At 61.0% G+C, this 22,500-nt stretch overlaps 1 long non-coding RNA gene across 1 annotated transcript in view; it reads left to right on the top strand.

Moving 5' to 3' along the window:
• The first annotated feature begins 7,980 nt into the window (after window positions 1–7,980).
• LOC129655805 (uncharacterized) overlaps window positions 7,981–22,500 on the top strand; it is a 15,146-nt gene continuing 626 nt past the window's right edge. Inside the window, exon 1 of the long non-coding RNA XR_008716125.1 lies at window positions 7,981–15,116. This is a non-coding gene — a long non-coding RNA (uncharacterized LOC129655805). The remainder of the gene's footprint in view (window positions 15,117–22,500) is intronic.

Here is a 22,500-nt window from a genome sequence, read left to right as displayed (position 1 = left end):
CAGCCGGCCGGGGAGAACGCTCTCCCGCCGCGCACCGGCGGCCCACCCCCGTCCCCGACACGCGCAAGGCTCCCCCGCCCCGCCCCGCCTCGGGGACGCCACCGGCCGATGGAGGCCGGGGGACGACACCCACGTGAGGCGAGGCCGGCTCGGTCCCAGACAGGGGACGGGAGCGCGGGGCGGTCGCACGCGCGGGGCGAGGAGGAGAGGCCGGCAGCGGCGGGGAGGGGCCGGCAAGCACGCACGGCGGGGGCCGCGGGACAGGGGCGCGGGCGCCGTCCGGGGACCCGAAAAACACCGGGAACACGGCCGGGCCACCAGGAAAACCAGCGCGGGGTCCCACCGCCACCCACACACGAGGGCGGTCCCGCGACACGCCTGGGACGCCGACCGGTCCCGGCTATCCCCGGAGCGGGCCCCCACGACCCGGCCCCACCACCAGGGCCGGGGTGCCGCCCGGCCCATCTTCCTCCATCCGTCCTCGACAGATCCGTCTTCCATCTAGCCTGACACCCTGGGGCTCGACAGCCTGGGGGTCACGCTCTCAAGCGAGGCGGCCCCGACCGTGACCGCACGCCGCCACCGGCTGCGGCTCGTGGGGAGAGGGCGGGCGCGATAGGCTCTCCCTCACCACGGCTACGGGGCTGGGGAAGCCGGGGCCGACCGGGCGTCGCGCCCCCAACACCTCCCCGCCCTTGCCCCAAGGCTCACCACACCGCGGGGGCCGACCGCGCGCGCGCGCACACGGCACAACGCGCGCCCCGGTCCCCCGCCACCTGCCGGACGCCCGGCGGGGCCCAGCGGGACCCTCTCCCAACTCGAAGGGGGGAGGCGCGGGCCGCGGTAGGCAACGAGCGGCACACGGCCCCAACCGCGGGGCCGGCGCACCCGCCCCCTCACCAACCCCAGAGGGGAGGTGGGGGGGTGTTCTGCCCACGTGCTCTGGCAGCCGCCACGGCGGCCACCGCGCACTCGGGAGGGGCAGCGGCTGGGGGGTCCGGTACCCCAAGGCTCCCTCTCGGATCGCTAGAGAAGGCTTTCTCACCGAGGGCGCGCCGCCCCTCACCCGGATCGTCTCTCTCCTTCGGGCCCGCGGAGGCGCTCCACGAGCCGCCAGTCCCCAGCTGGGCGGGAGGGGTCTGCGGTACAGGTAGGCGGGGCACCAACACAAGCGCGCCTGCGCGGCCACGGCCAGCGCAGAGCCCGCGTCCCGTCCCCTGCAAGGCCTCATCCGTCAGCCTCCACGACGAGGAGCACAGGCACGCCTCTCCTACCGCCTCGACCCCTCCTCCCGACGAGAGCCACTCACGGGACACGCACACACACCACCGCGGCGGGGACCCGAGGAGGACACCGGGGTTAAGGGAAACGACACCGCCGCTCGGCCTCAGGCACCTGAGGGACGACCTGGAGCGCTCCAGGGGCACCACCGAGGGACGCTCGCGCACCCGCGCGGGGAGGGGGGCGCGCAGCGCAGCAGCGGCAGAGCCCTCCCCACCGCGGGGAGAGCCGCTCGCAGAGCACACGCCGGGAAGGCGAAGCGAGAGCATCTGCTGTGTCAACAGACCCACGGCCCCCACTGACGCCCCGAGGCGGGGGACAGGAGACCGAAGGTCAGGGCCAGAGACCGCAACCCAACTCCTGCCTTCCTCACCCTCCACGACGGGCAGGGGGGAAAGACAGGCGAGGGGCCCCGTGAGCAGACCGAGAAGAGCGGACGCGTTCACCAGGAACGCCCGTCCCTCGTCTGGCACGGCTTAGGCCCGGCCCGGGAGAGCACGACCACACCACATCGATCGGTTGAGCCAAGGTGGAGCAGGGGGGGAGGCGCGGCGAGGACAGTCACCAGAGGGGCCCGCTTTAAGCCCCACCGGCAACCTCCGCCCCCCCACCTCGCCTCAGGCGAGAGCGGCCCACGACCCCAGGAAGAGAACGCCTGACACGTGGCACGGAGCCCATAGGGCGGGGGCCGCATCTCAGCCTTCACCGGGTGCCCGCAGCGGGGAGCGCACAGGGTAGAAGACCCACAGCGCCTCGCCCCGCCACCCTCGGGTCGCCCAGAGACCGGAGGTGGCACCACGGGTCGGGTCAGCTAGACACCACCACCACCACCGCACGGGAGCCGGCGCACAGGCCCAGGCGGGCGGCTCCAGCGGCAAGGGCCGAACCGGGCACCAGCTGGCGGCCCGAAGGCTCAGAGCCCCGCGTGCATCTAGAGACCCAAAGTCCTCGGCGGCAGACACCGAAGGAGACCGTGTCAGCACTTACCTGGTGGTAAAAAAGGCCCATTAAGGGTGACGAAATGACAGCAGCCGACAGCGGGGCCCATCCACGACTCGCATGGAGGAACCCCGGAACCTTGGCCCGGCCACCTGTCCCCAGCGCTACCCCATAAACACCAGGCCCGGAGCTCTCTGCGTGGGGGGGGGGGGGGGGGGGGGGCGGGTTCATCTGGTCGACCGGGGGGAGGGGAGCAGGGGGACGGGGCGTGTGGTGGCCCAAGTGGGGCCGCGGACACCCACCAAGGGAGAGGGAGCTGGCCCGGGGTGCCCTCCCCACTTCGCCCAAACCGGTAGGGGTACCGGTCCGTCGGAGTCTCCGAAAGGGGATTTGGCTTCAATGGGCATCAAGAAACAAGAAGAACGAACCGTCAGCGAGGCGCCTCCAACGAGACGAGCGGGCCCCGACCAGGGACCGCGCCCGGGGCCCAGACCGTCCTAGATGGGGCACCCAGGACGGCCCGAGCCGGTCCCCACCTCCTGACCGGGATTCAGGGAGTTGGGGAGGGGTGAGACAAAGTCACGTCCGACGACCGAGACCCACGAGGGCACGCTGAAGGGTCGAGCGCGCCCTCCCCGGCCACCCGCGGAAGCAGGGTCCGGTCCATCCCCGTCTCCGAACCCATCGAGACTTTGAAAAAGTAACAGCATGTGTGCCGGGAGACGCCTCGGCCACCGGACCCCACGGGGTGGGGTTGGGGGGGGGGGGGTGGGGACCGCACACGCGCCCGCCTCTCCCCGTCAACCCTCACGACTCCGGCGGGCGGGTCCCCACCTCCGGAGTGCGACGCGGAAAGCACCTCGTTCAGAAAGCACCCGAGGGCCCGGACCCAGGTGCGCCCTCCGGCGACCTCCAAGCCACAGTCCGGGCCGGTCCCCACCTCCGGAGCGGGGCCGAGGGCGAAGCAAACGCTCCTGAGGGCGGCCCAGGAGGAGTCCGGACCGCCGAGCCCGAGTCCAGGCGCTCCGGGCAGGGAAGACCCTCTCCCTGCCCACCGCGGCGGCCCGTCCCTGGGAGGGTCCGGCCGGTCCGTCTCCGCGGCCACAGGGGCACGGGGAGATGCTGGTCGACCCGGTCCGGCCACCCCAGAGCCCGGCCCCGGAGCGCCGCGACGATCACCCTCCTCAGAAACCTAGAGAACCAATCTCCGGCGACAGCAGGACGTCCCTAGGCCTCGGCGCCACCGGGACTGTCGCCGCCAGCGTAGCCGGTGACTGAGAGCTCTGCCTCGGGCCCGGCTGCTGAGTCACAACCCTCCTGAAGGGCTCGCCGAAGCTCCGGAGGACGAGGGACAATATACAAGCGGCCGCCAGGTGGCTCCCGACAACCGGCTCGAACGTCCCGAGGACGGGTCGCTGTCGCCGGCCGCCGGGGACGCCACAGCGCCGGCCGCCCAAACGCCCGAGCTCGGCCCGGAGCCTCCGCCGCCGAGCGACGCGACGCGACGCGACGCGACCCCGGCCGCAGAGGAAGGGAGAGGAGCCGGGAGATCTCTCCCCTGGAGGCTGCCACGAAAGAGACGCGATCCCCCACGCGATTCCAGGGTGGTGGGGGGACATGCCACGGAGACGCAGGCGGGCGGCGGGGGCTCGGGGCGGGGTGGGCGGAGAGAGGGGCACCAGTGACATCCCAGGAACCCCCGGCCCCCCGGGCCCCCGAAAGAGGGGCGCGGGAGGGAGGGAGGGAGGGAGGGAGGGAGGGACCGGCAAAACGAAACCAGGCAAGCGCTGCTGAGAGAACAAAGCAGGACTTTCGAAAGCAGACACAGACACAGACACACAGACACAGACACGGACACGCAAGCCTAGGAGCAAGAAAGGAAAAGAAGGAGACACTCGGACCCCCCAAGAAGAGAAAACAAAACTCAACCTGGGTCGAGGCACCGTGACAAAGTCCAAAGACAGCACACACAAGCATGCGCGGGTGGGTGGGGAAAGTGCACTTGAGGTCAGGAGACCATGGATTTCAAACTCACTGGCCACAAACACCGGAAAGGCGGACGGCCCGGGAGGTCTGGTGGGGGGGGGGGGGGGGGGGGCGGCGGTGGCAGGGCTGCGGGGGGTGGCGGGAGGGGTGGGGGCTCGGGGGGGTGGGGGGTGGTGTTGAGGGGCGTGCTGGTGAGGAGGACCGGGTCCATAGGGATCCACTAAATAAACCCCGGGTCCCATGACAACAGCCAACTCAATGAATAAATACCTTTTTGACGTAGCTCAGGAACGAAATGAAACAAAACCACCAGGCAGGAAAGTCAAGTCGTAGAACTGTCCTGGCAGCTTAAAAGTCAGAGAGAGAGAGGGAGAGGGAGAGAGGGAGAGGGAGAGAGGGAGAGGGAGACAGGGAGAGGGAGACAGGGAGAGGGAGAGGGAGAGGGACAGAGAATGCATACACATGTGCATATACGCGTGTACATATGTATATGCACGCGTATTCGCGTCTATATATACGTGCACGCATGCGTATACACACACACGTACGAAGGGCATGCTCACGTACACGCACGTGTCTGTGTGCGCACGTGTATGCCTAGGCATTTCTAGTGTGCGTGTATGCTTGCGTGTATATACGCATACAGAGGCCTCTATACACCTACGTACACGGATAGACACAGGCGTGAATACACGTGCTCACATGTGCAGAGACGTCGGGATACATAGGCACACACATACAAATACATGCGGACGTGTCAACGCATATAGATGCACACGTGTGTATACGTGTGATGTCTGCGCACAGGTGTGGATGCACGTCTATGCGTACCCATACGTGCATGCTTGCATAGACACACATATCTGCGTGTGTATGTGCACACGTGTATGTACACATGTATGCATACGTACGGACGCATACGTAGACGTCTACATAGAGCATATGTACATCCACACAGACGTACGCGTGTCTATGTGCCTACATACGCACGTGTGTGTATGTGTCTGTACATATATATATATATGTACACACACACACGTAGACGTGCACCCATGTACGTATGTACAGGTGCCCGCGTGCATCCAGAGTGCCTATACACAGGTTGATGTGCATAGATGCGCACACATGTATACACGTACGCAAACGCGCGTGTGTATACATACGTGGACATATGCATCAGTGTACGTGTGCATCTATAGCCATGTGTCTGCGTGGATGTCTACGTGCGCGCGTGTGTGTTTATCTATAGGTGTATATACGTACATATATATACTCACAGACACACACGTACATACCCGGACGGAAACACACATCCGCGTGTGTGTGTGTGTGTCTGTCTGTCTGTCTGTCTGTCGTGTGCGCGCACACGCCCGTATATACGGGGAAAGCACAAGCATATCGCAAAAGGGGCTTTTCTGTCCAACACCGATCAAGGCGTCAGACACCTCAACCTCCAAAAGGGAAACAACCCCCGATGAGCGAAGTGGGCAGGAGGCCCGAACAGACCCCTTCCTTCCAAAGAAAGGTAGAACAGACAGACACCCAGAAGCACAAGGGAGAACACACATCCACGGCAGGGCTGGGCTGGGCTGGGCTGGGCTGGGCTGGGGCTGCTGGGGGTGGGGGCGGGCTCACGGAAGCACCCCCCCCCCCCCCCGGGGCGTTTCCCTGGACAATGATCCTTCTCATTCGGAGGGGAAAGGCCCGGGAGCCGGGAATCGCTCTCACGACAGCAAGTTCGAACCCTCAGAGGACAGTGGCTCCTGATGGATCGAACGCGTCTTTTCTGCAGCTGAGAAAACTGTGGGCGGACTCAGAGAGATCAGATCTCATCCCCTGGCGCCTCACAGACAGAGAAACCACATCCCTAGGGAAAAGAGTCCTGCGATGTACCCTCCCCCAAAGATTCCCCCATTCGACCCAACCCAGCAACTCCACAGGGTGCCCACGGAGGGAGGGGACAAAGAAGATACGGACGTGTGTATGTGAGGGATCGACCCCTATCCCTAGGTAGACATCCGTTCACACATCATGCTAGAACTCTGTCTGTGTGCCTACGCCTGGATCTATTCACGTGCGCGCGTGCACACGGGCATGCAGACACACACACACACACACACACACACACACACACACACACACACACACACACAGGAATGGGACTCAACCACCAGAAGGGAATGAAATCTCACAGTCTGCAGGAACCTGGAGAGACCTTTAGAGGGTATTATGCTACATGAAATACCTCAGATCAGTCGTTTCCATGCAGAACCTACCAAACCATACACCGTGAACAGAACAGAACCAAACAGAAACAGGCTCAGAGATACTACAAAGGAACACACGGGGGTCGGGGGGGTGGGGGTTGGCCAGAGGAGGGAGGGGCGGGGGTTGGGGGTGGGAGAGAATGAGTGAGTGCCACTGGTGAGGGAGACAGACGAAGCGGTGCAACCTTCCACTTATGAAATGCATGAGTCGCGGGCACGTCTTGACACCAAATGGCAAATGTCATTTGCCGTGACACCAAGTGGTGACGGACAGTCACTAACTAGATGTATCCTGGTGATCGCTGTGTCATGTGCTACACGAAAACCTCGTCTGTACAAGCTGAAAATTAAAGGGGGGGACGCCCCCCGCCCCCCGCCCCCCCCCCAAAATAAAAGGAAAGGAAGAAGGAGGGAAGGAAGGAAAGAAGGAAGGAAGGAAAGAAGGCAAAAGAAAAGGTTGGCAGTCAGTTAGACGTCTATTTGAGAAGAGTGGGACTTGTGTGTGTGGGGGGAGGGGGGGGAGGGGGGGAGAAACTAGGGTGAGGAGGAGGAGAAAGAAAAGGACCCGATTGCCTTGAGGGGGAGGGGGAGATGAACGATCCCAAGAGTGGACAGGACGGTCAGGTGAGTGCCATAGGGAAAGGAAACGAAGCCAAGCAACCGAACACACTCCCCAAGGTGGCTTTGTTCAGTCCAAGATCAAGATGTGGACAGCACGGTGTCCTCCAGCACACAGCGATACACAGGCCTCACTCGGCAGGGGGAGTTCGGGATAACCCTGAACGCCGAAGCGGACAAAAGAAGCCGTCACGTTCATCCATGGCTGAAAAGTACCATGGTCCCACGACATTCCAAACTCCTCTCAAACCATTGGAAGACTCTCTCGCTCACTCGCCGTTCAAAATGTAGAGAACAGAAAAGGAGCGAAACGATGGTGGCTGGCTGGCTGGCTGGCTGGCTGGCTTTCCGTGAGAGTGTGATTAGGGAACACATGGACAGAAAAGCATCCGATTCACTTGTGTAAAGCATCTCTCTTGCCTTCTCGGGCCTGGTGTCTTTCCTCTGTCTGGATGATCCCCCTCCCCCCACCCCCCACCCCCCACCCCACTCCCAGCTTGAAGATCAGCCTCCAAAACGAAGCCCTTTGTGCTCTCCAGGTCCCGCCGCCACGATCTCTTTGGAGCGCCCTTCTGAAGGGGAACGTTTTCATCCACGTCATCGCCCTGAGACAGCTTCAGCCTGTCCCTCCCCTCCCCAACCCACCCCACCGCCACCCCCCGCCGCCCTCTCCCCCTCCTGCTCCTCTTCCCCCTCCTCTGAACTGTCGAGCTCCTCTCGCGCTGGCCTCTCACCCCACACGGGGTGGCAGTGTTGGCCTAGGTCTGCTCAGGTGTCTCCTAACAGCATCCAAGTGGACTTCCACTGTTTCTCGGCTGCGTCGTTCGGGGACCGTGTTTTTCCTGGCCTTGTCTGCGGGTGGGGGAGACCCGGACGGGCCGGGGCCAGGCGGGGTGGGGGAGCCTGCGTGTGGGGGGAAGGGTGGGGACAGAGAGGAGGAGGAGGAGGAGGAGGAGGAGGAAGAGGAGGAGGAGGAGGAGGAACAGGGACACAGCTCCCCAGCGCCAGTGTGTGCCTGAGGCCTGGAAAAGAGATCACGCACCAGGCTGGCTCCGAAAAGGGGAATCGGTCAGGAGACCGGGCACGTTTGTTCTTCGCAGAGTCCCTGCGGATCGAACAGGCAGTGGCAAGTTTGGGGCTTCCCGCACTTAGAACTGTTCACCCATCGTGGACACAGGCGTCGGGCACACCGGGGGTTAGGCTCTCGGTGCGATGTCCACAAGCCGTAGCCACTGAAACGTGTGCACCCTGGAGCCGCCGCCGCCGTGCAGAGGGAGATCTCATCCGGCTTCCACGGGTCCTTCCCGTGAGTAGGCCGGGATCTCAGGAAGCACAGACATCCAGAGCGTTGAGTGCACCTGACCGTCACGCTCTCAGAATCCAAGTGAACCAGAAGGGAGGGTCCCTCACGTGTGGGTTTGTCTTTCCATCGGAGGCATCCTCTCTTGGAGCCGATTAGGGTCCCGCGGGCCCCGTGGAGCAGAGAGGACAGAGAATGCCCTTCGGTCCCCTGCTCCTCCCACGCGCACGCGCGCGCGCACGCTCCCCAACGGTCCTAGGAACATCCTGCCCCAGAGGAGCGTGCCGGCCACGACCCACCTACACGGAGACGTCCGTGTCCGTCCGTGTCAGTCATCCTCGTCCAGAGTCCCCCGTCCGTCTGCCCTCGCCTTCACGCCTGGCACTGTCCGTTCTGTAGGTTCGTATCGAACCTGCCCGGAGCCCGGCGGCATCTTCCCGGATCAGGGATCGATCGAAAACACCCTGTCCCCTGCCTCCTCGGCAGGTGGATTCTTCACCACTGGACCACCAGGCAGGGAAGTCCCTTCACAGCCTTCTAAAATCATCTACCCCGAAACAGTCCACGTCGTCCTCCAAATCATGGCACCATCACGACTGAAATGAAGGAAAATATGTTCGTTCAAGAATGTCTTCACTCCTCAGTGCTTCTTGCTTTAGAACCACAAAGGCCTCTCTCTCTCTCTCTCTCTCTCTCTCTCTCTCTCTCTCTCTCTCTCTCACAGACACACACACACACACACACACACACACACACACACACGAACAGAGGTGGGCTCATAGTCCAAAAGAAACCAACGTTTGTGTGTATCCATCCCACTTGTTGTGGCTGTCGTGCCGTCGCTCGTCCAAGACGCTGATCTACTATGGAATCCGATGTCGTCTTCTCTAGGACACGTCGAGAGGCAGCAAGCGTGCCGGTTTGTGAGAACCGAAGGTCAACCCGGCATGATGGAGGCCAGCCAGGTGTGGGCTCAGAGGCCCATCGAGATTCGAACTCCAGTTCACGGAGGGGAGCGGTGGGAACAGGAGCGTGGACTGCGAGTCCGATCCTCACCGTACCAAAAGGCGACATCATCCCCTTCCTCCCTCATCGGCGTCTGCACGGCTCCTCCTGGCCTCAGGGATCCCATTGAAAGGACGTACAGGTTGTGTCCTTTTCCCTGGCCCGACCGTTTCGAAACCCTCCAAGAAAAAGCGGTGACGTCAAGAGATCCGCCTCGAGTTCGGGACCGGGGCTTCCCCGGGGGCCCCGTGGCAAACCACCCCGTGCCCAGGCAGGAGACATGGGTTTCACCCCCGGTCCGGGAAGAGCCCACACGCTGCCCATATGCCTCGGTGATGGAGTCTGTGTTCTAGATCCTGGCCGCTGCGAGTGTCGAGCCCACACCCAGCAGCCACTGAAGCCCACGTGCCCCAGTGCCCCCGCGCCCCAAGAGGAACCACAGCCACGAGAAGCCCAGACGCACGACCGTAGAGCGGCCCCCTCTCTCCACAGAGAGAGAACAGCTTGCACGGCCATGAAGACCCAGCACGCCCCCACAGACGTCAAAGACGGCCAATGATCATCCAGCGAGACGGCCTAAGATCGGACGCGATCGGCCAATACCTAGTCCTATCCCTCGGGAAGCTCCCTGAATCTTCTGTAGATACACCTAAAGAAACCCCAGCTCTCCGTGCCGTCGGAAGCGCGGGAAGCTCTCCGTACAGTGCCGAGAGCACCGTGGAGACGTCACCCTCGGGCCCCGTGAGCCTGACTGTTCTCACGAAATCCCTCACAGTCCGGGCTCTGGAGATCGGCCCGCGCGGACCTGCAGACGACGCACGGCCATCCCTCTCGGCTCCCTGCGTGCTCACCGGCCCAGGTGTGCCGTGCCCCCAGCCTCTGCTCGCATCTCCTGGGCCTGTCTCCCCCATGCTGCTCCACGGACTTGGAATCATTCTCCCCTCTCGTCTGACACGTTTTCTCTTCTGTTCGACCATGTCTGGCTCCCCAGGCACCACTTCCCCTCGTTCTTCTCTTCTCATCCCACTCGTCTCGTGGAACTCATTCTATGCGTCTCCGCTCCGTTCCCTAAGGACTCTGTCATCACCCCACTCATCTGGGGATCGACCGGCACCTAGGCAACCCCGGCCCGTGACAACCGTGGTTCCGTGTCTATCGAACAACCTGCCGACCGCAGGGGGCGTGTGGACGCGAACGAGCCGTGGAAAGCTGGCACCGGGGAATCATCCCGCGGACACACCCTCTGGTTCCACGGTGCTCTCGGGAGCGTTTGGGTCGTCGTCGTCGTCGTCGTCGCCGTCGCCGTCTTCCCTAAGACGTATGCAGTCGCTTTGATTCCCACGGCGTCTATGGGCAAAGAACGGATCGTTCCCCGGATCTCCGGAGAAGGCAATGGCAACCCACTCCAGTCCCCTCGCCCGGAAACTCCCGTGGGCGGAGGAGCCCGGTAGGCCGCAGTCCATGGGGTCGGGAAGAGTCGAACACGACTGAGCGACTTCCCTTTCGCTCTTCCCTTCCAGGCATTGGAGAAGGCCGTGGCAACCCACTCCAGCGTTCTCGCCTGGAGAACCCCAGGGACAGGGGGGAGCCTGGCGGGCTGCCGTCTACGGGGTCGCACAGAGTCGGACGCGACGGAAGCGACTTAGCGGCAGCCGCAGCAGCAGCGACCGGATCACCTCAGAAGGACTTAGAAACGAGTCGTGGTTGAGAAATGATGGATCCTGCCAACAATCTCACTTCGGGGTATACATCGAAGGACATGAACACCTGAATCTCACCTAGAGAGAGGTCTGCACTCCCAGGTCCATCGCAGCATCATTCACAAGAGCCAAGATGGGGAACCCGCCGAAGTGTCCATCTAGGGAAGACTAGATCCAGAAGATCCACGATCCAGATGGAGATCCATGGATAGGTAGATCTAGGTGTCCCAGGTAGCCCCAGGAATGAACACGTTCTTACGTCGTGATAGCATGGATGTGACTTAGGGAGGGATGCCCAATGAATAAGTCAGGTAGAGAAAGAAACAGAGCGTCTCCTGTCACTTCCATGCCATGCAAGGCCATCTAAAGCAATGAAAACGATCATCACAGAGCGGCTGGGGGAGGGAGACATGGGAAGATGTCGATCGATGTAAGGGCGGGGGCGGCGGGAACTTCACGGATAAGGTACATATATACTGTCTACGTCACAAAGAGCACGGTGATTCTAAAGAACAGCCTTATCGGTATCGCCGTCTCATATGCGGAGAAGGCAACGTCACCCCACTCCAGTCCTCTTGCCCGGAAAATCCCGTGGACGGAGGAGCCCGGTGGGCCGCAGTCCACGGGGTCGCACAGAGTCGGACACGACCGAGCGACTGGCCTTCCCCTTTTCCCTTTCACGCCTCGGAGAAGGAAATGGGAACCCACCGCAGTGTTCCTGCCTGGAGAACCCCAGGGACGGGGGTGCCCGGCGGGCTACCGTCTACGGGGTCGCACAGATTCGGACACGATGGAAGCGACTGAGCAGTGGCGGCGGCGGCGGCGGCGGCGGCGGCAGCAGCAGCAGCAGCAGCAGCAGCATTATCGTATTCGAAAGTTGCCATGACCGTGGACATGACCCATTCACTTCCCATACAACGGAAGAAGGACATGGCAACCCACTCCGGTATTCTTGCCTGGAAAATTCCATGGATGGAGGAGCCTGGTAGGCTACAGTCCGTGGGGCCGCAAAGAGTCTGAGCGACTTCACTTTCTTTCGCATACAGTCATGAGATGTATGGGTTGTGATCCAGCTATGAGCTACCGCTTGGGTGGTCATGAATGATTCTTTTGCAACAGACAGGTGCATCAAGTCACCATTCTGTACCCGTTAGAACGAAGGATGTTGTACGTCCTTCACGAAGAACATTCTATTTCAATACACCGGGACATGAAACACATAACATCACCTAGTTTTAGTATCTTTCAATGAAGAGTCTGTATTGGCTGCGCCAAAAGAAAAGAAAAGAAAAGAAAGCTTTATTTGGGGTGGGGGTGGGGGGGGGGGTGACTTAGAGATTGCCATGCAGGGACACAGATTTCCATAAAACCCAGGGCATGTTCCCCAGGAAAGAGTCAGGGGCCTAGAAAGCTGAGCCTCGTGAGGTTGTCAAGCCAGCTGAGAGCACTTAGGATTTGCTGTCATGCAAAGAAGGACAGGTTTCTTCTTCCAGGGTAGAGGGTCGCAAGGTATTTAGGGAAAGGGGAGGGTAGGAGAGGTCTCTTGCATTTCGGGAACGCTGTTTCCTTCGAGGATGTGGAGGCCTCTGGGACCCAGGAAGTGCTCCAAGGGTACATTCCGTCCAGACGGAGACACACGGACCTCTTCCTCCATGGCCTCCCCTCTCTATTTGGGGGAGCTCTCTCGGCCATGCTGAGTCCACTTGGATGTGTCTTTCCCATGTCATACCCTCTGGCATTCAAAGATCTCCTTCCATCGTTTTATAAAGAGACCCGGCGTATGTATCTTTTTAGAGACGATGAGCGTCAGACGCGATCACTCTCCGTGGCGTGGTTTCGGGCACGACACCCCATACATTCCACGTCTCTCCTGGCCATCGAGAAAGGCTGCGTACGGCACAGGATGCCACGGGACCGGGGAGGTCCTCGGGTTCCGCCCGCCCTCGACTTGGCTGCGGTCTCCGGTTTGGTTCTGTTCCGCGTGTGCTTTCTGACCCACGTGATCGCTCCGGATAGGGCACCCCATCCAAGCTCACACCCATCGAGTCTGTGTGACTCCTAGTCACGCATCAGGTGGGGATATGGACGCCCTCCACGTGGATCCATAACCATCGCCGTCCTGTGTTCAGGAGGATCCTTTCGTGGGTCCCGGGGGCGCTACGTGCTGTCCGTAGGAACTACGGAAGGAGGCTCGTGACATGGTGCAGGAGACAGGGATCAAGGCCATCCCCATGGAAAAGAAACGCCAAAAAGCAACATGGCTGTCTGGGAAGGCCTTCCACATAGCCGTGAGACGCAGAGAAGCGAAAAGCAAAGGAGAAAAGAAAAGATATAACCATCTGAATGCAGAGTCCCAAAGACTCGCAAGAAGAGAGACGAAAGCCTTCTTCAGCGATCCGTGCCCAGACAGAGAGGACAACAACAGAACGGGAAAGACTAGGGAATCTCTTCCAGAACGTCAGCGATACCAAAGGAACGTGTCATGCCAAGATGGGCTCGATCAAGGACAGACATGGTATGGACCTAACAGAAGCAGAAGATGTGGAGAAGAGACGGCAAGAATACACAGAAGCACCGTACAAAAAAGATCTTCACGACCCAGATCATCACGATGGTGTGATCACGGACCTAGAGCCAGACCTCCTGGAATGTGAACTCAAGTGGGCCTTCGAAAGCATCACTACGAACAAAGCTAGTGGAGGCGATGGAATTCCAGGGGAGCTCGTCCAAATCCTGAAAGATGATGCTGTGACAGTGCTGCACTCACTATGCCAGCACATTTGGAAACCTCCGCCGTGGCCACAGGACTGGAAGAGGTCCGTGTTCATTCCAATCCCAAAGAGAGGCCACGCCAAAGCATGCTCAACCGACCGCACACTCGCACGCCTCTCACACGCTAGTAGAGTCGTGCTCAAAATTCCCCAAGCCAGGCTTCCGCAATATGTGAACCGTGAGCTTCCTGATGCTCAAGCTGGTTTGAGAAAAGGCAGAGGAACCAGAGAGCAAATGGCCAACGTCCGCTGGGTCATGGGAAAAGCAAGAGAGTTCCAGAAAAGCGTCTATTGCTGCTTCGTGGACTATGCCCAAGCCTTTGCCTGCGTGGATCACGGTAAACTGTGGACAATTCTGAGAGAGATGGGCATACCAGACCCCCTGACCTGCCTCTCGAGGTTAGAACTGGACACGGAGCCACAGACGCGTTCCAAATAGGAAAAGGAGTTCGTCACGGCTGTATCTCGCCACCCTGTGTATTTACCTTATACGCAGAGTCCATCATGAGAAACGCTGGGCCGGGAGACACCCAAGCTGGAATCAAGATTGCCGGGAGAAATATCAATCCCCTCAGAGAGGCAGAGGACACCACCCTTAGGGCAGAAAGTGAAGAGGAACTCAAGAGCCTCTTGAGGACAGTGAAAGAGGAGCGTGAACACGTTGGCTTGAAGCTCAACATTCAGAAAACGAAGATCGGGGCATCCGGTCCCATCCCTTCACGGGAAACAGACGGGGAAACAGTGGACACGGCGTCAGGCTTTATGGGTCTGGGCTCCAAAATCACTGCAGACGGTGACTGCGGCCACGACCTTAAAAGACGCTTCCTCCTTGGAAGGAAAGTCATGCCCAACCTAGATAGCCTATTCAGAAGCAGAGACATGACTTTGCCAACAAAGGTCCGTCCAGTCAAGGCTATGGTTTTTTCCTGTGGTCAGGTATGGATGTGAGAGTTGGACTGTGAGGAAGGCTGAGCGCCGAAGAATGGATGCTTTTGAACCGTGGTGTTGGAGAAGACTCTTGAGAGTCCCTTGGACTGCCAGGAGAGCCAACCAGTCCATTCTGAAGGAGATCAACCCAGGGATTTCTTTGGAAGGCATGACGCTAAAGCGGAAACTCCAGTCCTTTGGCCACCTCATGCGAAGAGTCGACTCGTTGGAAAAGACTCTGATGCTGGGAGGGATTGGGGGCAAGAGGAGAAGGGGACGACAGAGGAGGAGATGGCTGGATGGCATCACGGACTCGATGGACGTGAGTCTCAGTGAACTCCGGGAGTTGGTGATGGACAGGGAGGCCTGGCGTGCTGCGCCTCACGGGGTCGCAAAGAGTCGGACACGACTGAGCGACTGATCTGCTCTGATCCGATCTGATGTGCGGTCCGTGATCTCACGTGCCTTTCGGGCATGGGTGATGGAGACGGACCCCAAGCGGCAGGGCGGCCATCTGGCATCTCGGCCTAGAGCGGTTTCCCAAGTGACATCTCAGAACCGGGGCTGAGACAGCCATCCCTCCCCGGGCCCCCCTCGGTGGCCGGGGTGGGGGTGGGGGTGGGGGAGTGTGAGGTTAGGGAGACGGGAGTGGGGGACTGGGCTAGGGGTCGGGGGCGCGTGAGGCGAGGGGACCGTCCCGGTCCCCCTGAGAAGTGAAGGCAGGTTCCGTCCGTCCCCCTGAGAACTCCCTGCCTTCAGGCGTGTGAGAGGAGCAGGTTTCTCTCCAATCCACGGCCACGCATCATTTTCCGCCCCGTTCAAACACACAGACAAACACGTGTGTGTTTCTCTCGGCTTGTTTTCTGGCCGAGGCCAAAGACCTCTTCAAGCGTGTCCAAAGGATCTGACAGGATGGGAGGGTGCAGGTCAATCCATGTGTCAAGAGATCCAGAGAACCTGTCACAACTGTGACTCGGGCCTTTTTCAGAAACGGGCCCATCTGGAGGATTCCCTGGACAGGAGTCACCCCAGAAGTTTCCTTGAAGGGATCGAGTTGCAGGAGTCGGGGACGTGGCCCCGCCGCCGCCGCCGCCTCCAAAGGGCCTCCTCAGCCCGGCAGGCCGGCAGGCCCTGCAGGCAGGGGCTATTGTCTGTGGGCCCCACCCCCACCTTCCCCCACCCTCCCCCTGCAGGGCCTCGTCGGATAGCTTCATTCAAATGCAGAAAGCTTTCCAGTCAAGTCAGAGCCTCTGACTTCGCCTCGAGCTTCTCTCTATTGAATGGTGATCCGCCCCACCCAGCCATTCCACGTCTCCACCTTGAGACGGCCCCTTCGGCCCCGCGCGGAGGAAGGGGGCTGGGGGATGGGGAGGGAGGCCGAGGGACAGACTCGCCTACGTGTCAGGCCAAAGGAGTCTCCTCCTTTGTGTAACCCAGGAAACCCGGGTCATGCATGTGAGGATCACGGACGGACGTGCGTCGAAGCAGCCACCGTCCCTTGACATCTTCCCTTCCGCGGGAGGAGGTTTTCCTTCCTGCCTGCCTTCAGAGAGACAGAAAAGGAGGGAGGGGCAGAGCGTCCCTCTGGCGCTGGCCGGCTCTTAAGTCACTTGACTCCAAAACACTCCACAGGGCACGGAGGTTCACGTGCAGTGGGGTGGGGTGGGGTGGGGTGGGGTGGGGACGGCGGCCTACTCCGGACCCCACCAGTTTTCCCTCCTCTTGACCCTTGCCCGGAACCCATGAAAAGCTGAGCTGGTGACTGTGTGTGAGTGCATGCATGTACGTGTGTACGTGAGAGACGGCGCGTGTGCGTGTGCGTGTGCATGGACGTGAGAGAAAAAGAAAGGAAAGAAAAAAAAAAAAAAAAAGGAAAGAAAGGGAAAGGAAAAAAAAAAAAAAAATCCAGAAGGCAGGAAGGAGGGAAGGGCGAAATAGGTTAGTTCGTAGGGGCCTCCGTGTCACAGCAAGAGTTTCTGAGCACAGATCCTCCATTCAGGGAAACAGTGATCGTATCTCCTCTCAGGAGGCCGTGATGTCGATGGACGGGTGCGGGAAAGCAGGCCTGGGGTGCAAGCCATCAGGTATTCCGCCGCCCCCCCCCCCCCCCCCCCGAGGCACTTGTAAGGAAACCAAGGAAACACACAGGTTCATCCCTGGAGCGGATTCGAGAAACCAGTCGGCAGAGGGAGAGGCAGTCTAGGAGGTTGATTTCTAGACGTCGGGGTCGGGCCCTGGAGCGGGTTGCCATGTCCTTCTCCAGGAGGCCTTCCTGGCCCGGGGATGGAACCCGGGTCTCCTGCATCGCAGGCAGACTCTTGACCGTGTGAGCCACCAGGGAGGCTCCGTCAGAAACGTTCACCAAGTCCTCTAGCTTCCATCCGCAGGGCTTCAGGCACAGGGCCTTTTGAGTTCTCCGTCAGAAGGACAAGAGAACATGGGACGTGGTGGTGCCCCCCCCCCCCCCCCCCCCCGAGAGAGGGTTGTTGTCCCCAGATAGCGGAGGCAGCTCGGAACACTTCAGGCTCCAGTCCCCGTCTCGGGTGAAGAACCACACGCAAAGGAACACACACACACACACACACACACACACACACACACACACACACACGTATAGGACACGACTCTCCTATCCAGAAGTGTGTACCCCCGTTTCACGGAAATATCCTCTGGGCCCCTAAGGAACGTGTGGCAATCACTCTCGCCAAGGAGATAAGAATCCTCCACGGAGAGTTTCTGAAGTCTGGAAGGACCGGGTCGAGAGAAAAAGAGAAACGATTCCCTTCTGTTGACAGGGGTGCTGTATGAAGTGACCAAGGGGATGTCCATCTTTCCAAATTCCCATTTTAAACCTCGTGTCCTTTTCGGTCCTTTGTTTTCTCTTTGTATCTGGAAAACAACAGATGGGACGGTAGGTCCTTTCATGATTTTCTTTCTTTCTTTTTCCTGCCTGCGTGCCTGTCCGCCCGCCCGTCCCTCCGTCTGTCTTTTCTCTGTCTCTCTCGCTTTCCACTCAGGTTAGGGAATTAAAAAAAAAAAAAAAAAAAGAGGAATCTGTAGGAATCTGTATTTCTGCAGGTCAGGAAGCAACAGTTAGAACTAGACATGGAACCCAACAGGCTGGTTCCAAATAAGGGAAAGGAGTCCATCAAGGCTGTCCATCGTCACCCTGCTTATTGAACGTACACGCTGAGTACACATCATGAGAAGCGCTGGGCTGGATGAAGCACAAGCTGGAATCCAGATGGCCGGGAGACATATCAATCCCCTCAGATATGCACACGACAGCACCCTCACGGCAGAAATGAAGTCTAGGGTGGGTTTCCAAAGCCGTGTTCGTTTCAGGTGTTCAGAGTCTTTTCCCTTAGAGGTTCATGCAACGTCATACGTCTATTTTCCCGTGCTGGCATAGTATAGAGTAGGTGCTTGTGGATTCTTTGGATGTACAGTTTATGTGTCCATGTTCAACCAGCCCTCCTAAGTGGACCGTCCTGCCCTTCCTCCCCCGCCCCCACCCCCCATCGCCCCATCCTCTTTTCCTCAAGACGTCAGGCATCCACTTCAGCATCCTGTTCCTCCGTTCATCCAACCCCATGGAAGAAGTCATTTCTCCAGTTTCTCCGTCGGTTCTCTACACCTCGCCTGATGGTGGCAGGTGACTGGAAGACTGAGAGTTCTGAAGACTTTTGCAAGAGCTTTGGGTGAAGGCTCCTCGGATGTGCTCGGTGAAGTGGGTGGTGTGTCCATCAGTAGAGACCGTGGAAGGTATGCCCCACGTGGCACAAACACCGTTGCTTTGAGTTGTGGTCGGTTTGCCTGTCTGCACCGAGAGACGGAAGGGAGGCTTCCACCTTCCACAGAGAAAGCTATCCCTAGCGTACCAAGGATGTTTGACAACCCCCCGCCCCCACCCCCCGCCACCCCAGGTTACAGGCGCGAGAGGTCAGACTGTAGCAATCATCATGTCCAGGGTGTATTCACAACAGGCAGACTCATCTTAAAGGCACCCTGTCCTGTGAAGGTGGAGGGAGGGGAGCGAGAAGCAGAGGGACGATGACAGAGGAAGGAAGGAAGGAGAAAGAGAGGGGACAGGAACACACGCAGTGGGGCGAGGTGGGGGAGGGGGAGGCGGTGTGTGGCGTGTCTGTGACATGCCCAGGTGGTGTTGCGTGGGTGGAGTGTGCAGCCCAGTGTGTGGGTGGGTGGTTGGGTGGGGGGGGGGGGGGGGCGGGCAGGTGTGTGGTGTGGGTGTGCTGTGTATAGGTGCCACCGGGGGCCGTGTGGGCGGCACGGGTGTGCGCGTGTGGCGTGCGCCTGTGGGTGCGGGAGGGGGGGCGGGGGAAGAGAGAGAGGCCGAGAGACACAGGCAGGCAAAGGACAACACAGTGTGTGTGTGTGTGTGTGTGGGGGGGGGGGGGGTTGTGTGGTGTGGGGGGCGGGGCGAGATGTGAGTGTGTGTGTGGGCATGCATATGTGGTGTGTGGGGAGAGACAGAGGCCGAGAGACCCAGCCAGGCAAAGGACAACAGTGTGTGTGTGGGGGGGGGGGGTGGGGGGGGTGGGGGGGGGCGGGGCGGGGCGGGATGTGAGTGTGTGTGTGTGGGCAGAGACAGAGGCAGAGCGTCACACGTCACAGCCAGGCAAAGGACAACGCTGTGTGTGTGTTGGGGGGGGGGGGGAGGGGCGGGGGGGGGAGGGGCGGGGCGGGACGGGATGTGAGTGTGTGTGTGGGGGGGCTTGCATGTGTGGTGTGTGGGCATAGACAGAGGCAGAGCGTCACAGCCAGGCAAAGGAGAACGCTGTGTGTGTGTGTGTGTGTGTGTGTCTCTGTGTGTGTGTCTGTGTGTGTCTCTGTGTGTGTGTCTGTGTGTGTGTGTTGGGGGGGAGGGTGTGTGTGTGTGTGTGTGTTGTGTGGCCGCTGTGAAGGGCCGGGCGCGCCTGTGTGTGTGGGGGGGGGGGGGGGGGGCGGGGCGGGGCGGGACGTGAGTGTGTGTGGGTGGGCTTGCATGTGTGGCGTGTGGGCAGAGACAGAGGCAGAGGGTCACAGCCAGGCAAAGGACAACGCAGTGTGTGTGTGTCGGGGGTGTGTGTGTGTTTGTGGGGGCGAGGCGGTGTGTGGTGTTCTCTGTGGCATGTGGGGCCGTGTGAGAGTGTGTTGCGGGGGGGGGGGGGGGGGAGGGTGGGTAGGTGTGTGGTGTATTGGTGCCACGAGGGGGCGTGTGCGCCACATGGGTGTGTGCGTGGCGGCAGAGACAGAGGCCGGGAGACCCAGCCAGGCAAAGGACAAGGCAGTGTGTGTGTCGGGGCTGTGTGTGTGTGTGTGGACGGCCGTGTGTGTGTGCGTGGGGGGGGGGGGTATGCTTGTGGTGTGTGGGCAGAGACACAGGCATCGTGTCACAGCCAGGCAAAGGACAACACTGTGTGTGTTTGCGCGTGTGTGTGTATGTGTGCGTGCGCACGCGTATGTGCGTGTGGTGTGGGCCGGGTGTCTGTGTGTTGGTGGGGGGGTGGGGGGGGGGGGGCGCGAGGCAGTGTGTGGCGTGTCTGTGACATGCCCAGGTGGTGTTGCGTGGGTGGCGTGTGCAGCCCTGTGTGTGGGTGGGTGGGGGTGGGGGGGCGGGCAGGTGTGTGGTGTGGGTGTGTTGTGTATAGGTGCCACCGGGGGCCGGGTGGGCGGCACGGGTGTGCGCGTGTGGCGTGCGCCTGCGGGTGCTGGGGGGGGGCGGGGGAAGAGACAGAGGCCGAGAGACACAGGCAGGCGAAGGACAACACAGTGTGTGTGTGTGTGTGTGTGGGGAGGGGGGGTGGGCGGTGTGGTGTGGGGGGGCGGGGCGGGGCGGGATGTGAGTGTGTGTGTGTGGGCATAGACAGAGGCAGAGCGTCACAGCCAGGCAAAGGAGAACGCTGTGTGTGTGTGTGTGTGTGTGTGTCTCTGTGTGTGTGTCTCTGTGTGTGTCTGTTGGGGGGGAGGGGGTGTGTGTGTGTGTGTGTTGTGTGGCCGCTGTGCAGGGCCGTGCGCGCGTGTGTGTGGGGGGGCGGTGTGGTGTGGGGGGGCGGGGCGGGGCGGGACGTGAGTGTGTGTGGGTGGTGGGCTTGCATGTGTGGCGTGTGGGCAGAGCCAGAGGCAGAGCGTCACAGCCAGGCAAAGGACAACGCAGTGTGTGTGTGTCGGGGGTGTGTGTGTGTTTGTGGGGGCGAGGCGGTGTGTGGTGTTCTCTGTGGCATGTGGGGCCGTGTGAGAGTGTGTTGCGGGGGGGGGGGGGGGGGAAGGGTGGGGAGGTGTGTGGTGTATTGGTGCCACGAGGGGGCGTGTGCGCCACATGGGTGTGTGCGTGGCGGCAGAGACAGAGGCCGGGAGACCCAGCCAGGCAAAGGACAACGCAGTGTGTGTGTGTCCGGGTGTGTGTGTGTGTGTGTGTGTGTGTGGAGGGCCGTGTGTGTGTGTGTGGGGGGGGGTATGCATGTGGTGTGTGGGCAGAGACACAGGCATCGTATCACACAGCCAGGCAAAGGACAGCACTGTGTGTGCGCCCGCGCGTGTGTGTATGTGTGCGTGCACACGCGTATGTGCGTGGCGTGGGCCGGGTGTCTGTGTGTTGGGGGGGGGGGGGGCGTGAGGCGGTGTGTGGCGTGTCTGTGACATGCCCAGGTGGTGTTGCGTGGTTGGAGTGTGCAGCCCTGGCGTGCGCCTGTGGGTGCGGGAGGGGGGGCGGGGGAAGAGACAGAGGCCGAGAGACACAGGCAGGCCAAGGACAACACAGTGTGTGTGTGTATGTGGGGGTGGGGGGTGGGGGGTGGTGTGGGGGTCGGGGCGGGGCGGGATGCGAGTGTGTGTGTGTGGGCTTGCCTGTGTGGCGTGTGGGCAGAGACAGAGGCAGAGCGTCACAGCCAGGCAAAGGACAACGCTCTGTGTGTGTGCATGTGCGTGCGTGCACACGTTGTAGGGGTGTGCGTGTGGGGGCTGGGTGTTCATGGGCTGTTTGTGGGGGGGGGGGGGATAGGGTGAGGATGCGTGTGTGCACGCCGTGTGGGGCCGGGGGTGTGTGTGTGCGCGTGCCGGGTGTGTGCCTGGGGATGGTGCAGGCAGAGAGAGACGCAGCCAGGCGCAAAGGACGACGCAGTGTGTGTGTGTGTGTGTGTGTGTGTGTGTGTGGTATGCACACGGGGCGTGTGGTGTGCGGGCGGGCAGAGACAGAGAGACGCAGCCAGGCAAAGGATAACGTGCATGGATGGATATCCCCCATCATTTTGCTTGTGTTTTCTGACGGCATTCATCACCTCCCCGACCAAGACCACTCCCGTGACATGTGACTCTGCCACCAGCAGCCCGCACTTGGTCTTTGGGCAGGCAGACGCGGGCGTGTGGCGAGTTGGCGGCAGGGGGCGAGGGGCGAGGGGCGAGGGGCGAGGGGCGAGGGGCGAGGGGCGAGGGGCGAGGGGCGAGGGGCGAGGGGCGAGGGGCGAGGGGCGAGGGGCGAGGGGCGAGACTTGCTGTCCCCAGGCCAGCTTTGATCCTCGCGCTCTGCCCCTGAACCTGACTGGAGCAAGTGGATCCGCGTGATCTGTCGTGGCTTTGTCGTTTGAAGTCCTGGGCAGGAGACGGAAGAGTCCCCCCTCCCATGGCCAAGGGAGACAAGGCCCCAAAGAAGGAAGTCAGCTCCCTTGGGTTCAAATGGCTGTTCTCCCACATCGATCAAGTTTCCAACA

Source organism: Bubalus kerabau, chromosome 6 (genome assembly GCF_029407905.1).
Source record: "Bubalus kerabau isolate K-KA32 ecotype Philippines breed swamp buffalo chromosome 6, PCC_UOA_SB_1v2, whole genome shotgun sequence".
Classification (NCBI taxonomy): Eukaryota; Metazoa; Chordata; class Mammalia; order Artiodactyla; family Bovidae; genus Bubalus; species Bubalus kerabau.
Note: the sequence above shows the minus strand (reverse complement) of the source record. Positions and strands in the feature narration are given on the sequence as shown.